The sequence below is a fragment of the Rattus norvegicus genome, chromosome 6, assembly GCF_036323735.1.
Source record: "Rattus norvegicus strain BN/NHsdMcwi chromosome 6, GRCr8, whole genome shotgun sequence".
Classification (NCBI taxonomy): domain Eukaryota; kingdom Metazoa; phylum Chordata; class Mammalia; order Rodentia; family Muridae; genus Rattus; species Rattus norvegicus.
In genome coordinates this window covers 52387977-52406671 of record NC_086024.1, presented here as the reverse complement: position 1 = coordinate 52406671, position 18695 = coordinate 52387977, and positions in this window count along the sequence as shown.

Here is an 18695-nt window from a genome sequence, read left to right as displayed (position 1 = left end):
TCCACCAGAATTTTCTGAAAGGACGCTAGGTTCTCCCAAATTAGCTGGGAGCCTCATGAATACCCAGCGCCATGCTTCCCACCCCACTGTTCAGGGGTACCCACTTCATCTGTGGGACAGCTGTGACCACAGTGTCTCAGCCTTCCTTGGCACCCCTCCCTGGAAAGTACCACAGCAGAGACTTTGGCCCTCTAGTCCCACATGGCTCACAGGGGCTTGGAGAGTAAAACAAAAGCCTTTTGTTGGAAAGAGGCCTTGGGAGAGCAGGGGCCTCCCTGGCTCCGTGCTCTGTCTGCCCAGCCAGGCCACTCTAAGCTGACTAGCCACACATTTCCCACGCTTCATGGCCTTTGGAGACACTGTACTGAGAAGGAGGGTGTTGAGGTTATCCCAAATCACTGAGTCATTCTCTAAAGTTGCATTTTCTGTCCAAAGTGGACTGCCCCCCCCATACACACACACAAATGCACACATATAGGACTAATAAAGACTGAAATTCTCTGCCCTCGGGTCATCAAGGCTAGGTTACTGTGCACAGGAAGTTTCTCACAGGAATGTCCATTTCTACAGAAGAGGAGGATCAAGTCTAACTCTGTGTCCAAGCAAGATCTCATCTCCCAAGAAACAATCTGGTTTCTTCCCAAGCCACGGAGGCTCCGGCTGGCGCTAGGATGAGTCAAGGGACCATAATCTTTCTGGTATCCCTGGGACGTGTATTCTGTCACCGATCTGGCTGATAGTCACCGACGTCCCTGCACTGTGCCTTGGTGGCCAGTGTTACTTGGGTAGCCCCACAAGAAAATCTAGACCACCTTGTTTATACCCAAAGATACAGGTGGGGGAACTGAGGAAACCAGAGTCTACCATCCTTGTCTAATTCTTTGTGGACAGCAGAGGAAGACTGTGCACCCCATTTGCAGCTGAGTAGCAGCATGTGAGGCCAGCTGGGTAGAAATGATGCTAAGCCAGGGAGACAATGGGCCAGCAGGGAGGCTAAGCCGGGATTGGGCCATGGTGGGTAGCTGGGGTGAGGAGGATAGCTGGGGCTGGAAGGAGGCTGGGGTGATGAGCAGCTGTACTAAGTTGGTGGGCAACATTGCCGAGCTCTAGGTAGAGCACTCTACTCATTTTTTTTCCAAACTATAAGAACAAATCTTTTATTGAGAGAGGGTTCATTAATCCTTCTTGGTTGCTGCCTTCCTCATGGCTGCCAGCTCATTGCTCAGCTCCTCCCACTTTCTCTTGGCAAAGACGTGCGCGCCCACCCTCTGCTTGATGACCCTGAGTACCTGCTTGTCCTTGGACACTTTAGGCAACTCCATGGCACGTCCCTCGTAAGGCACGAAGCTGCACACCTCCCGGATCATGTTCTTGCTCCAGATACAGACAAGCAAACTCAGTCTGTGGCGGCATCCTCTGCTCCAGTTTTATCCATCTTTAAGTTCTATACTGTGTCCCAAATGTATAAGTTAAGATCCCAGACCCAACACCCGCGAGTGTAACTGTCCTTGGAAGTAGTTTACAGAGGTGGTTATGTTGAAAAGAGGTCATTATAACATCCAGTCAACTGGGGTTGTTACTGAGAGGACAGGACACAGACACACAGAGGGACAATCATCTGAGAACACTGGAAAAGATGCCCTGCACTGGCCAGTGAGGGAGCCCCAAGAGACAGAAAGCTGCCAGCATCTTCATCTCTAAGTTTGGCCTTCGATGGTGAGAAAACATCTGTGTTGTTTGAACTGCCTGTCTGTGTTGCTTGGTTAGGACGACTTGCTTTGAGAGTTGGATGGAGTTTGTCTGGGTCTCTCAAGTCTTCCTGTGTTGAAATTAATCCCTCTGTGAAATGTGAAGAGGAAAAAAAAAAGAAGAAGCCAACTATGGAATTTAATAATCAGGCTCATGGGAAGTGTTTGCGGTTTGATAAGGTCACCAGGGTGATGGAGCTGTGATTGAATCATGATGGCTTTATAGGAAGAGGGCAGGAGTCCAGGGAACACACATGCATGTGTACACACACACACACACACACACACATACACACACACACAGACACACACACACATACATATACACAGACACACAGACACACATACACATACATACACACACACACACACACACACACACACACACACACACACGGCACTGTCCCCAGAACATGATGCACTGTGGCTCCTCATAACTGTCTGCCAGATAGCATTGCCACATGCAGCCCCTCATTCTTGATCCTCCAGGCTCATGGGACAAAAGAAGAGGTTTTCTTTACAACTCACCCATCAGTGGTACTGTGAGGTTGGGAATGGAAATCAGACTATTACTCAGCTGATGTTTGTGTGTCTCAAAATACTAACATGCTGCCAGGCCTGGGCAGCACCATACTTTGGTGAGTGGTCTGGGAGAGTCTGGACTATGAAGCTGTCCCCTCAGCAGTTGGCTGATTCTCACCTAGGAGGAAACTGCTTTCCACAAATTTCATGCACCAATACCTAGTCAGTCCCCAGCACTCATAGAACAAAGGGGCCGATGAAGTGTCTCCAGCTGGGGCAGCAGTATGAGTAACTGGAACTCAGTGTCCCTTGTCTGCCCTGTGCTCAGCAGACATTGAGGCCAGATCTAGATCTTGAGTGAGTAAAAGCACAAAGGTGAACCAGAAATGAGACCCTGACAGAGGTTTCCTGAGACTCTGTACTCTGGAAACAGGGCTCAGGGCCAAAGGTTCAGAACAGAACTAACTCAGGCTTTCTTCTGAAAGCATCCATTCAGACAAAAAAAATCCAGACAGATTTGTGACAGTTCTCCCTTTTCTTTCCAGCACAATTTTGATTTTCAGTTTCATGTGCAGCATCTACAAACTTAGACATTCTACAGAGTAGATCAGTGCCTCAGATATGGACAGAGGCGAGGAGAGGTTAGGAGAAGGCTTTTGTATGGAGACAGATCTACTGGAGGGCAGGGGGGGGGGAACCATCATGCAACAAAGCCATTATTTAACTATTCTAGCTTCCAGACCACAGTAAAACGTGGTTCTATAGTAACTAATCTTGTCAACTTAACTATACCTGGAATCATCTAAAACTCAAATAGCTGGACACACTTGTGAGAGGTTTTGCTTGATTGGATTATTTGAGGTGTGAAGACTCACCTTAAATCTGGTTAACATGTTCTGGTGGCAGTCTATATAGAAGAAGGAAGCTTTTGCTTTTCAACTGCTTGCCTTCACTTTTGCTGGCAAGTTCATCTACACTAATGACAAAGCATGCTTTTGATGATACTGGGCATTGGAACCTACTTCTTTCACTTTCTAACACATACTGAAGACCAGCTGAGACATCCAGCCTATGGACTGAACAATATTGGATTCTTGAACAGGAGACAGACAGTGTTGGACTAGCCAGACTACAGTGTGTAAGACACTAATAAATTCCCATTTTATTAAGATAGGTAGATAGATAGATAGATAGATAGATAGATAGATAGATAGATAGATATCCTATCTGTTCTGTTTTTCTAGAGCCAAGACAGCAGAATTCCAGAGTAAGGAGTCTTATTTTGTATGTGCCTGGCTAAGATTATAGTTACATGGCTCCCTTAATTCTAGGTGTCTGTAAGGCTAGGTTTGTATCAGTTATGCTGTGACTAGGAACCATATCTTAGGCCATCCTAAATATAGAAGTGGCTGTTTGCCTTAGATCCTCACATAGGAGAAATGGGAATTAGATAGGTGTGCCGAAGCCACATAGAGTAAATGCAGTCATCCATAGCCCTCCACCACTTGCAAGGAATAGACTCTCCCAATAGACTAAATTTATGACAATAAGCTGGATGAGTATGAATTGTTCCCAGATGGTTAGTATCTTAGCATGTCGGAAGCAGATAGTTCATTCTTGAGTCCCTAAGAAAATTACCCAATAGATTCCTACAGATCCCCTAAATAGACAACAAGGCAATAATCTCTTCAATGTATTCGGCCTTTGTCTCTCCTTGCTGTTTGAACCAAATAAATAATGGTGGGAGCCTCAGTAGCTGCCACGAGACCATGAGCAAGGGCTCACCATTATGGTGATAGATCAGCTGTCATCTACTACTAAAGCCTTGCTACACGTGTCCAGATTTTTGAGATAAAAGGCACATTGCTGTCTTAATGCTCAGCTGAAACAATCCAGCGATATGTGGGAATCTGGCAACTGAATGAAGTAAACAGATCAATCAAAGGTAAAGGGTTTCTGCCCAAGTCAGTGTTGTAAACTATTGCGACTAGGTGACAGACTGGAAGGAGGGAGCCCTTCATGTGGTCGGGGAGTCTTTGAAGGAAGCGTAGGCATGATACTGGGTCATGGAGATGATGTGTATACTTCAACATGTGATATAAGAAAATCGAGCAGCCTATTTGCAGCTCCTCTCAGTAAGGGTAGCAAACCCAGTGTTGTGTATCTATTCAAAGCCTGAGCTTCCCTTCCTGGAGGCAGAGTTGTGAACAAGGTTTTAAGTGGAAGAAGCACACGACATGTAGACTATGCAAAATGACTTACATTGTCCTCTGAGCAAAGGAGTACCAAGGGCTTCAAGGGAGTCAGCGCATCTGGCTTTTGGTTCTCTGCACACTCTGGCCGTGCTATGTAGTAGGGAGCACAGCTGCATCTCTGGTCTCCACCCCTCCCCCTGATGGTGGTAACCACTACAATAATCCCCAAGCATTTTCAGGATTCGTTGGTGGGCAAGATCAGCTCTGGGTGACAAATAGTGTTGTGACCATTATTAAGGAAGGGACAGTGAGTACCCTGGCCACTGAGCAGCATGGTGATGGCCCAGTGACAGGTAGGGCCAGCTACATGGAAGCAGAAAACACCATAGGTAGATCCATGTGCTATATTCTGAACAACCCTCTGGGACTGAATGACCTGTGAACCGCGGAGGATGGAGAAGGGCAAGGAAACAGGAGCTGGGGTATAGGTTTCCTGAGTTCACATTCCCTGCATTCATAGACCACATCTGTAAGAAATATCCCTGGGCATTAAGAAATATAAAAATGATACCATGGAGGGAACCCAGGCTGCTTAGCACAGTGTTGGGGACAGTTTCCATGAGAGCTGCCAGAATGACTCTGAGGAGAGAGCACAGTGACAACCCTGGGAGTTACAAAGCTGATGATAGCCAAAAAAGGCTTGCTGTAGTAATAGGAGGCAGCTTGCTCACTATCCTGCCTAAGGTCTGGCGATCGAAGGACCAACAGATGGCTGAGATGGGAGGGGTGGTACGGGCAATGTGAGGAGGATCCAGATGTCTGTCCTAAATATAGTGAGCCTGCCTGGAGTTCCAGACTCTCAAGTGGAGGCAGCAGCTGGGCCACAGTGGATGGGAAGCTCACAGTAGGCTAAGACGGCATTGGGAAACACTTCAGAAAGTCTCTGCTGCTACCAGGCCTAGTGAAACATACTTTATCTGCCTCCAGCAATACACAAAAGTCAACAGCCTAGGGGCCAGAGATCTCATTATGGATGTCCATGTTCCCCATGCTACCAGTCTGACTGAAAGAGGACAGGACCACAGGATGGGCAGAAGTTGGTTGTCCTGATGTGGGACATGCTGCTCAAGGGTAGGAAATAGTGCCGAGGTAGGTTTCTGTGGTTCTGAGGTAGAAATTCCTAGTACCTCATGGAAAAGTCAGATCAACCACAGATTTCCAGGGGAGGGGAAATCCCTCTTGGTCAGAAGCAGAAGCATTTTGGTGAAGTGGGCCTAAGAAACTGTGCCTGGTGGTTCAGTTCAATCGTTCATGCTAAGAACTCAGGCTCCAGGCCATGGAGAGCCTTTTGAAAGAAGAATGGGGTATCCATGGCTCCATTTTTGTTTCTTCTGTGTGGATTATACTCTTGATTAAACCAAGGCTAGTCAAGAGCCCTACCATTGTGCTACATGTACTTCTAACCCCTGTTCCTACTTGATATTTTGATACACGGCCTTCCTAAGTTGCTCAGAATGGCTTAAACTCATGACCGTCTGCCTCAGCCAGACTTAGCAGCTGGAATGACAAGTGAAAGCCACCAGACCCAGCTTTTATTCCTATTTAAAGGGAGCTATCACCAGCTGATGTGTTTACTGCCCCTTAGACCTCACTGGGCATTGGGGTCATACCTGTTACACACACCTCCATGGCACCATGCCCAGAGTCTCTGTTCATAGGTCAGAGTGACCTGGACCCCACATCTCAGAAGGTGTTGGTTGGTGCTACTAGCCTGGGAACCAGCCTTGAGAAGCCCTTGCCTAAACAGAGGCCTGTCTCAGTTACTAGTAAACATTTCTAATGGGGACAATTTAGCAACATTTGTTGGTCAAACAATTGGGGCAAGAAAGTCATTCTGAGCAGATTGGATTCTCCTCCAATGTGCAGGGTGATGCCAGACAATTCATGTTCCAGAACTAGGAACATTAGTCACACCAAGCCTCAAACTGTAGCTGACTCAATATGCTTCTTCTTTGTCATTCTTGGGGAGGCAATATGACCTCCACACAAGAACCAGTGGTGCAAGAGACAGACTCAGACATTTGTTTACCAGGATCTAAACACAGCACTGGGAAGACCAGTCAGGAATATAAGCATGCCGACCTCCCACCCATCACCCTTCCTTCCTGTCCAACCATGCGTTCAGATGTTCCTCAAGAATCCTGGGACACTGCACACAGCACAGCCCCACTCAGGAACCTTAAATGCCTGTACTGTGTACCCACCCACCTCTTTACCTGCTTCTGCCTTGCTGCAGCTTTGCCATAAGACATGGATTAAAATTCCGCAAATCTACAAGCACAGAGGTATCCATGGCACATGGATAAGCACCTTAAATGCACATACGATACACTCCTGGGGCATACTGAATCACTGATTCCTGTGTTCCTCAGTTTCCTTGGCAACAGTGTTGAGAGGATCTGTCCTCACTGAGGAAAGAAATGGAATGAATCTGCTGTTTGAAGAGTAGAGCAGAGGACCCTCTCTTTTTTTCTTACCCTCTTTCTTTCTACCCTCATATATATATATGTGTGTGTGTGTGTGTGTGTGTGTGTGTGTGTGTGTGTGTGTGTGTATGTATATATGTGTATATATATATATATATATATATATATATATATATATATAATCAGCACAAAACAAGACGCTATGTGTAAAATAATTACCTATGTGGATGTTTATATATCTAGGCAAAGTTTTACAAATGAGCAGCATCCATGTTGCATAAACACATCTCTTTTCCCCTGTGAGGTCTGTGTTCACCTCACAGACCATGTCCTTATGGGACTGAGGAGTTAGGGGCCCCCTGATGTACTCGACCTTAGAACTGGGTTCTTCATGAAGACCAAGGTCTTGCTAAGTCTTTGTGATAATCATCCCTCTGTATTTTCTCTCTTATATGACACAGCAGTTTGGCTACTTGATTAGCAGCTGTCAGACTCCCGTGCATCCCTTCCCCCATGACTGCCCCCAGGGACTGAAACTCAACAGTGACCTGTGATGTGAAGTCTGGACAAGAGCAATTGCTGCCCTTCTGTAATTCTCAACTCTGTGACTGTGGAGGAAATTGCAGGCTTGGAGGTAACAAAAGCAGCTTCAACCTCACTATTTCAAGAGGCCTGGGGAGCTGCCAGTCACATAGCCACTGCTTTCATAGTTGAGGCAGAAAAGGAGGACAAAGGTTGCGCTAAGGAAAGATGGACAAGTGAGTCAGGGGCCCGGACACCGCCTCCCCCTCAAAGCCTCCTGTTTATGTCACCATTACAGCCCACTCATTGGAACCTAGGTCTATGCTTTAGGACAGTGAAAAGGAGGGAGGTCCCCAACTGCTGCCCAGAGAATGAGTTGAGCAGTTTCTACAGTTTGTAGTGTATATACACTGTCGTGATGGGAAAGGGGCTTCTCCCAAATCAGATTGAAGACTGCTATGATGAAACCCATAGCAGCTGTACATAGAGTTTGTTGGAGTGGCTGTAAGTAAGCCAATCTAAGGGTCTTTGATCTGTCACAGCAAGAATGAAGCTTAAGTCAAAATCATGCTGGGGTAGTGGCCATGACAGCTGTGTTCCTTCTCCTAACTTCAATGAAGTTTCTTGGAGGTGTCCGGCTGGCCTGAAATCTCCCCCAGGTGTAGACGTCTGAATCAGATTCTCCTGTAGATGCAGGAATGTGGAAAGCAGCCAACTGACACTTTGAAGAACTATTAAGACATGGCTGTTTGGCTGATAGCTCTCCTGACACCTGGAAATGGCAGGACTGAAGCTGCTTTTGCTGCTTCTAGCTGGAGTGATTCTGTAATTTCCTTCACAGCCTCAGATTTGGGAATTTGTAAAGACAGCGATTGTCCCTTCACATCTGAGGTCACTGTTGAGTTTCACTTCTTGGGAGCAGCCATGGGAGAAGGAGTGCACCAGGAGTCTGACAGCTGCTAATCAAGGAGCCAAATTGCTCTGTCATATAAGAAGAAATACTGAGAGATGATTAACAGGACTCCCCCTCCCCCATAAGCAATTGTTTTCAATAATGCCTGACCTCTAGCCAAGTGTATGGGGAGGGCCAGGTCCCCCTGACCCTGTCTGAGAGTCTTGAGGTAAAAGGTATGCACACACACACACACACACACACACACACACACACACACGTGCCTCTAACATGTGCACTCATGTACACATGAACACATAGACACACATGCACAAAATCTAGGGTCTTTTGCTTAGGGCCATTTTCTTTCCCACAGTTATTAGGTAAGATCAGTAACATGCTAAAGTAATGAACAAGACAGAGCAATGGGAAAATGTGCGCATGGTAAAATATCGGTGGTGAAGCAATGATTTACAGGCTCTGTGTCAAATGTCTATTCATTAAATCCTGACCCTTGACCTAGAGCTAACTTTCATTATTTTACAGATACGCCAAGGTTCAGAGATGCTGAGCGGCACACGCGTGTCACAGAACAGCTAATATGCAAGTATGGCATCCACAATATGGCTTTCCTGCCACTGGAAGCCACGTGGCTGTGCAGCCTCAAGTGCCCTCCTCTCCTTGCCAGCCCCAGAGTCTCTGGTGGGATTGTCTTTCCAAGATTCTTCACAATGAGCTCACTTCCCTCTCGAGGTTCTTCCTAAGGGTAACACTGTTGTTGATACAAAAAATATGTAAACAAAAGATCGTTCTCAAAATTAGAACCAGATCTTAAGGAAGAGAATGAACCTCTCACAGCAAACTCCAGTAGAATCTATCCACGTTTTAGGGCAGTTGTTCACTCCAGCTGCTACGCTGTGGACACCAGGGTTCTCTGCAGAGGTCATGACCTGGGCTGTGGTCCAGGCTACAGAGAAGCCAGGTGCCCTAGGTTTGGTGCAAAGACTTTCTACACCTGGTACTCATATGCCTGAGGTTCACTAGTCACCTAAATCTAACCTGTAGAATTTGGCCAAAGATGGCCCTGTGCCAGTCTCTATAATTTCTGTACCTGCTGACACTGCATTGTTATACTTTCATTCATTCATTCATTCATTCATTCATTCACTCTTTGGAATGAATCTTAACCCATATGAGTAAGTTCAGTGCTAGCCTGGGCTACATCACAGTTCCAAGCTACCCTAGATTTCAAAAGTGAAACAGGATGTCAACAAACAAACCATAAAAAAGAGAGTCCATTAATGAAGATACTGGCCCATTCTCTTTTCACTTTTCCCTCTCAAAGGCCCTATTCTCTCTCTCTCTCTCTCTCTCTCTCTCTCTCTCTCTCTCTCTCTCTCTCTCTCTCATATAATTAGTGACTAAGACACCAGTACATGAACATTCAAGGAACAAACCATGTATCATTTATCTACTGTGGAATAAACTTGGGGTGGCATTTGGACAACCCAAAGTCCCCCAGCTAGGAAAGACCTGCACATAGTGAGACAACTTTCATAACTTCAACAACCAGCTCTTCAAGGAAAGTTCCGGCTTACCATGTCCCAGTGTCAAATTCAAATGTTTCCACCACAAGAAATCATGCTACCATGATGTTCTGGGTCAGAGTTCTAGACATGCACAGGGGACCCTCTTGAACAGGTCAGTTCAAAACCATTAGCAGTAAGATATGGCCAGTCTAGTAGACAAGAAGTGAAGAGACCCAGAGAAGTGCAAGTTGAAATTGTAACCCACAAGTCTCTTCCATACCTAACACGGAAGCTGGGCAGAGTATCTGTGTCCTCATCAAGCCCAATGGACCTTGGCACAGGCTCTAGGGTCACTGAGACAAGATTCCTTGTGGAGAAGCTGTTCTAGTTGTTAATGAGAAGCTGTTCTAGTTGTAGATAAATGTTGAGACAATAGATATGAAACACTAAGCAAACTTTCTAGCAGGTGTTTGAAGTACAGTTAATAATAACTCTATTCACCTATTTCCCCCTACTCCATGTACAGGCAATCAGATACTTGGATAAAGTGCACTTTTTAGGATCTACAGATGACTTCTAAGCACAAAAAGGCTTGAGAAGCTCTGATTTCAAATGCTCACCTGAGACTGTCAGACAATCAAGAGCTGATTTGAAGCCATCTCCAAAAGAAATAGTCAAACATCCAAATTCGTTCCTTCTCAACACAAGAGAGCTTTCGTGCCAAGGGTATTTCATAACCCTGGAAGGTAACCCTCAGGAGACTGTGCACTTACACATCTTCCTAGAGTAGGAAAAGCCACCACCTCCCTTACCTGCCTTTGCTCTTTGACTTCATGGCACTCTTCAGCTGGGGCGAGGGGGTCAGAGTTTTACATCCTTAACAAGATGATAAGACCTCAGGCAGACAAGCACTGGCTGATCTAACCATGCTCAGGGAAGGGCAAAACAACTCTGCCTAATGGTCCCGCTCAATCTCAGCTGAATCCCTTTCAGGAGAAGAGAGCTCATCACACTCTCTCATCCTCCTCGCCTCAGGAGGAATTACAAATGTACCTGCTCAGCTCTCACCCTGATACTGTTTCTTCTTCCTCCTCCACTGGTTGACACACCAACCCTTGCCTAATGCCCATGTGCCCTTGAAGACGATGCACACTGAATAACTCTTGGGTGCAGATCCGAAAAAGTAGCAATTAAATTATGGAAATTGCTAGTGTTTGGTGGCATCGAGTGCCTCTTTTTGTCCCTGGCCAAAATTATTGCCATAAAATCTATTTTATCTGGCACTAAAACAGACATTTCAGTTATCTCTACTCAGTGTTTACCACACCTCATTGTTTACCCATTCCCATTCTACCCCCTATGGACCTTAAAAATGTGGCTCTGTGGAACTGCACACAGTTGAGGGCTTTTCCTCTTCTATTCACCCAGTCTTCTTTTAATTGGTAGATTTAGATCATTAACATATAATGACACCGCCATCACCTTGGCTGGATTTAAAAAAAAAACAAACAATTTTACTAATTTCTTTGTTCCCACTGTCTCTTGTGACCAAGGGTGATCAAAGGAATGTACGTACTGCTCCTTCCTAGCTCAGAAAGACTGAAATTGAGGCTGAGACCCTCGTACCCAGGCAGGTTGATCACTCAGCATCTAAGGCTCACTATGTAGCTACTATTACTATTTCATTACAAGACATGTGTAAGCATCTTCAATACCTGGTGGAGTTAGCTTTCAACAGCTACTCTAATGCTTACAATTCGAATCTGCAACCTTTCCTGTCTGCTTTGAACCAACAGGGTTCTATTCTGAATACACAAAGTCTTGCCACTGGACACTGTGGGGTGGATTTACCTCTCATATTCAACACAAATGTAGGTCCCTAGGAGGTGAAAAGCAGTGTTTGATACTTGCCCAAGTACTTATCAATTTTATTTTGCTTTGTACAACCATGAAGGTCAGAGCCTGCACCAGCAGTCTCTTCATGCCCTCAGAACTACCATCCACATTGTGGCTGTACCCACTCTGCTAAGGACAAAGTCACTATGCTTTTCTCCTGCTTTGCCATGATTCCTGGTGGATCTTTTCCACCGAGTGGAGAAATCTTGGCTGTGTTCTTTTTGTCTTACCACTTTAAAATGTGTTGTTTTCTGGAGGCGTTTTAGGGAAATATCTAATCATTTGAATATCTAATATGTTTTTCTCCAGCTTGTTTTCAGAACTACAGTCTAAAGGATGACCTAAGGGCACAGGGTATTTTGATTATCATAGGACTTTCATATTTCATATTTTCAATCTAGTCCTCCCTGTCCTGTGAGAGGCAAAGGGGTCCAGCTTCCACGGCATCTCCACCTCACAGCTGAGGACAATGAAACCCAAGGAGACTGGAACTGTTTTGAGCTCTGGCTTAAGAACTGCCTAGAGTAAATAAAAATCACATGTTGTGCTGTGAGAAAAAGAGTGATGAAGAGCACCAGTGACTCACCCCCATAGCTGCATTGGTTGAACAAGACCTACACAAGGGAGCAGACGGTGAACCCCAGGAGTTCCCTGGAGATGCCAAAGTAAAGAATAAAGGAGGCTGTGTTTCAAAAGCAGTTGTGGCTGGAACATCTCAACAAAGCTGGCCTACGGACAGTAGTCTAGGCTCTGTGACTGAGGTAACCTTCTGCAAATACAGACCATTCCTTTCTAGCTCACAAAGTCTGAACTTGAGACTGAGACTCTCAATACCCAAGCAGGTTGACTGTTTATCACCTAGCAGCTCATTTCAAATGCAATTTGCCCAAAGAAATTTTGGCTCTGTGTCTCAAATGACTGTTTTAAAAGAGATTTGTCTTCAGTATATTTTTCTTTGACTTTTGAGATTATAATTACATACTTTCTCCCTCCTTTTTCCTCCCTGCAAACCTTCCTTTATACCCCTTCTTACTGAGCTCTTTCAAATTCATGGCCTCTTTTTTCATTAATTATTGTTATATGCATATATGAATATATGAAAACATAGATATTCCAAATTACAACCTGTCATTCTGTATAATCCTATTTTTATGAATGCTTTTCAGGGATAACCATTTCATATTGAATAACCAATTGATATGCTCTTCCCCGGGGAAGACTTACCCAACTGTAAGCATTCCTTAGTTCCTTGTAGTTTTTTGTTTAAGGTTGAAGTCTCATTTTTCCCTCTGTTCTGTACACTTTTAAATGTCAATTTTTATGCCCATCTTATATAACACAAGTCATAGTTCTTTGATAATAAGATTATTGACCTCAGACAATGTTAAGAAGAGAAAACATTTTCTGAAACTTATGAAATACAAAAATATATTTTAATTACTCTTAAGGGAATTGTAAACAAAACGAAGCAAAAGCCTTGCATACCCCAATTATGGGTGACATTGGTGGAATGGAATTTGAACTTTGACACAATGTGCCAAGGATTTCAGCCAAGGATTTTACCATGCCTTTCAGCTGTAATTAGTGTTGCCCTGCTGAGGACTAAGAAAAAGAAACAAGGAGGGAAGACTAGAAGATAGGAAGGAAGGAGGCAATGGGAGAGAGACAGATTGTAGGGATAAACTCTGCAAGGAAAAAATCCTACTATAAACTCACCTTGCTCTCCTGGGAGCAGGGTTATGGGTCCTTTGCAAAGTACAGGTTTAATTTCCCAAAAACCTTTACTGTGTTTCATCCAGGTTGCTTGTTCCACATTCCCACATTCCCACTAGCATGAAGTTTGCTTTCCTCTACAACACTCTTTGGCATCTATGGAGTCGAAAGCTTTCCAGTGACTCAATTTCCCTTTCTGCTAGATGCTAGATGCAGAGCAAACCATCCTGTTCACATGATTATTGCCTGCCTGCTTCTTTCCTTCCTTCCTTCCTTCCTTCCTTCCTTCCTTCCTTCCTTCCTTCCTTCCTCTAAACTCATCAGTGGGCTATAGTTCTGAACAGTGAATTCTCAGAAGACAGTTAATAAACACTTCGGAATGTAAATAAGTACCTTGAGACTCTCTCCCTCTCACCTTATTTAAGAAATCAAATGACAGCAAATGCTGGCAGATTGTGGAAGGAATATTCACTGATAATGGGAGTGCAAATGGATGCAACAGCTATGGGATTCAATGTAGAGATGAAAAGAAAAACCAAAATCCACCACCAAATTAGAAGTGACACTACATATGACCTACCTTTGTTAAATCCTTTTTGACAAAACATTTGTTAAATCCTTTTTGACAAAGCCTTTGTTAAAATAGTTTGCCTTCTTTAGATTGGGTTGTTTGTTTCCTACTGTTGAGTTTTAAGAGTTTTTGTTCTAGTTAAAGTCTCCCATTGAATGTGATTTATAGATATTTTTAAACCCATTATGTAGTATGTCCTCTTTTATTTTCTTATGTGCTTTCAAAAGCAATTTTAATTTTTTTTTTGAGACAGGGATTCTCTACATAGCCTTGGCTGTCCTGGAACTTACTATGTAGACCAGGTTGGTCTTGAACTCACAGAGATCCTACTTTTTCTTCTATCCTAGTACTAGGATTAAGGATGTGTACTACCACACTTCACCCAGAAAAATTTCTTAAGCCATATTTGTATCCTAAAATGTTACAGTCATGTGTCCTACAAAAAGGTCTGTGGTGAGAAGACACATCTATGAATCCCCCTAAGGGCCTATATGCCCCAGAATCCAGCAGTACAACCCCAGCACTGCTCTCCCAAGATCTTCAGAGAAGCTTATGAGTGATTATTCCTGTGTTGGTCCAAGCATACCCTCTCTGCCCTTTATGTGTTTGTTTGTTCCTGTCAAATGGACAGCAAGGCTGTTGTCTCAGGGCAGTGATCTATACATTTCCAGGAAGCTAGACTTCAATTGCATAGACCCCAACTTGGGTTCCAAGTCTTCCGCTCACTGTGACAGTATCCCACACTGCTGCTCCTCAACTCAGAAACAAAGACAACCCAGGGTTGCTCCTGGGTCCCACAAGTGCTTTACTTGGGATGTTCTAGGTCCCAGCCAAAGTCTTCTGCTTTAAAGACAAAGGCCAAGGCCATCTGCTTATTTCTCCTTCCCCCCTTTTCCAAGGACAGAGCCTGTAGGACTGACCACTCCAGAGTTACAGCTTGTCCAGGACCAGAAGTGAATCTGCAATTAAGTCAGGAAGGATCTCAGTCAGGGGGCCAGCTCTGAAGACTAATAAGTCTTACCCCAAACACCCCACATCTCATCTGGCTAAGGCATCTTGATTTCTCACTTACTCTTGGTATCTTCTCAGGACTCTTTGATGCTCTGGGCTCCATCTGAACACACAGACACCTGCAGCTGCTGAGGCATTCCCAGCTCCCTGTTCCAGAGTACATTGCTGACAACTCTGTCCCTTGTCTCAATGGTTTAGAACAGTAGGCACCAAACATTTTGTTTCTGTGCACATGCTACCACCATGGCTCCTGACCATCCATCTAGCTGATGACTGATGGCATCAATCTGGCCATAACAACCCTAAACTGAAGACTGTACCAATAAAAAGCAACAGGGTGACAGATGGGTGTTATCTGCAGATCTTGAGATACTGTACCCAAAAGGAAGCCTTCATAAATTTCTGCATTTTATAGTAATAATGGGAAGACATGTTCTTAAAGTTGTAGCAGGAAGAATTTGCAGACAACGCAGGAAGGAGTTTCTAAGGGATGATTCCACTCTGGCATTGAGAGAAGGCAGGAACAGCCAAAGGAGCAACCCAACTTCCAAACCGTTATAGTCTGAAGGCCACATGTCTGAAGTGTACATGTACCTGCCAGTCACTGTGAATCATGACGGTGCAATTTCCCAGCAAAGACACATGGGACATCTGGAGGACTTGCAATGGGTGACTCACTAGCATCTGGAAGGGGCTGATGACCTATCCCAGTGGCTTAGCTGTCCAGCTCCTTCATGTGTCCACTCCCACTCCTGCTCCTTAGTGGGACACATAGTATTTCTCTCTGTCCTTCTCCTGGGTTTCCCCAGATTCTGCCATCTCAGTCTAACTACTCCTTTTGACCCAGACCTTTCCCATCTGTAGCAAGGAAGGTGAGAGGAGGCCCTCTGACTGTTGATGGAAGTGAGGCTGCCACTGTGGACAACATCACATTTCTTCCTGCTGTGAACCTTCTGAAGTGTTCTCCAGGCACCCAGAGCAATCAACTCTTTAGGGAAACCTCACCCTCCCAACCTGCTGCCTCCCCTGAGGTCTTGGTGCTCTGTCCCCTCTCCTGGGATAGAATGATCAATCACCTGATCACCAGATTGCTTGGTCACCCTTATGGCTACCACAGCTCATCCTGATGCTTTTCACTAGTAGGAAGTTCTCTGACGCCCAAGGTAAACTCCTTGGAGGTCCTCTACCTTGCTTCACAGTTTGCTTCCAAAGCTGGCCTTCATCCTGTTGTGTTGATGGGGTAAAGTAGTCAGGTCTGCATCTAGTCCACTTTCAGCACTTCTCTAGAGTGTATCTAGTCTATAGTCAGTCTGCAATAGGCTGCTTGGCCTGTATTTAACCCAGACTTGTAATCTGTCTAGCCCACATCTAGGCTACATCCAGTCTGTGTTCCATCTCTACCTAGTGTTATCTCTGATGTCTCTATAGAGCAGTCAATAGCTAGTTCGTATCCTGCCTCTAGACTATTTTAGCCTGTTTGGTCTATATCTGGTAGACTCTACTGGAACATCTATCTAATCTACATCTAATTTAGGTATATCTGCTCACATCTAGAATCTAGAATGGACCCTTGGCTATGATCAGGTTGCTATTTGCTAAGGGAGCAAGTGAAGAAAATCTACCGAGGTGGTCAGTCATTCCTAATTTGGGACACACTTTTGGGTCCATTTCATAGAAGGTACTCTGCTTCCTCTTCCTGCTGACAGTTCAAATCCAGAACCTGCATCCAGGCTTTGGTTCCTTCTACACAAGAACAAGGACACCTTTATACAGAGTCCACAAGATAGTGAATTCATGGATTTTATCTAAAGGGCTAGATTTCCAATTGATATTACAGACCACACTATTTGACCCACGGAGTCCCAAAGAGCACACAGGCTAAGTGCTATCCCTGTTGGCAGGGATGGCCATACTCCACATGCAGAACACTGTAAGGCTGTTCAAGGAGTCATCTCTGACAGTAAACACACCCGTACTCCATTCTCCCCCACTAGCTTTATCTTGCTTAATTAAAAAGAAATCTTACAAGTTAGATAATTATAGACAAAGAAATCAGAACTCTGATGGACTTTACAGTCTGAGCTCCAATGGCAATTAACAGGAATAGAACTTGTCCAAACCTCAAGTCTTTAGACATGTTGTCTGGGAGAGAGGAGGGGAAAAAAAAGAAAACAGATCTCTACTAAGATCAGCCTATAAGTGAAGGCACTGAGCTTTGAAATAACAGCTACTGCAGTCAGTAGAGAGTCATAAACAAGCTAAGAACCAAGGGAAAAGAAGACAATGTATGCTTGTCTGTAAGAAGTCTGTGGTCCATCTGCACAAAGAGCTGTGTGGGGAAGGTAAGCCATGACTCATGGTAAGGAAGCAAGCTGGGAGACTAGCTCCCAGGGAAGTCACCATGGACTGAGGATGTAGGATACAGGATGCTTCAAATGACCAAAGAGACAGATTTAACATAGGCACCAAAGCAGGGTAGGTGTGTATGGGGGCACTACGAGAAGTGTCACACAAGGAGGGGTTACTGGGAAAAGTGGCATGAGCAAGTGAAAATAGCCTGGATTCAAGGTGTAGCTTTTTAGGAACAATGCTGGCATTTATGGGACTTGGGCTATCATCTGCTGGCCTGGTTACAAGCTGTTCTGTGTGGGACAGGAGAGTTTCTTGTCTGGTTTCATCACCTTTGAGCCCTGGAAGGAAATGGAGCATCAACATTTCTCAAGATTATAGATTTGCCCTTTCATACCTACACATGCTTCTCAAGCTCTGCAATCTATCTAGATCCTCAGTCTGAATAAGTTGCACAAAGACCCAGTCTTTCTAAAATCAGGATGTGCTGTTTCCTTAAATCTGGCAGAACAGAAGATTGGTTTCAGGCTCAGTGAGGCAGGCCTGAGTCTCAGGTCGGGTATTACAGAAGAGCTCAACCCCCAGGGCATAGGGGAGAAGGCACAGCCCTTATGCCAGCAGCACTGGGACTCCAGTAGAAACCTAGTGACCAGACTGCACAGTACCCTTGGAACCACAGGCACCACATCCTGCTCCCTCCTCCGCTGGTGAGCACTGAGTCATAGTTACAAGGAACAATGACCAGCAGCTTTATCTGAGATGATTCCTGATGTGGTCATTTTTGAGGAACACAAACATGATGTTTTCCAGAGATGATCTCTAAAGCAGCTGCAGGCCTCTCCAGTTCAGAGTGTGTAATCCTGCCTGGTTTGGTTTAGCAAAGACAAAACAATAAAACAGGAGGATGTGGATGGTTTAGAAGACATAGAACAGTGATGTTTATTTTGTTGTTTTTTGTTTTGCTTTTGCTTTTTTGTTTGTTTTGGTTTTGACTTTTAACAGTGGGTTATAAGAGTCAAGAGATTTGGCTTTAGGTTAAAGCACACTGAAAAATAAAATTTTCCTTAGTACTTATGGTCAACACGAGAAAGAGTAAGAAAATATGAAAATGGTAAGACTTCTGTCCCTTACCCTCTCCTGACCTCTACAACAGAAAAGCTGCATCAATTTATAGACAGTATTTAAACAGTCACTACATGGGATGAAGATGCTGAGTTCTCCTCAGCATCACCACTGCAGCCACTGAATGGCTTTCTGTGGT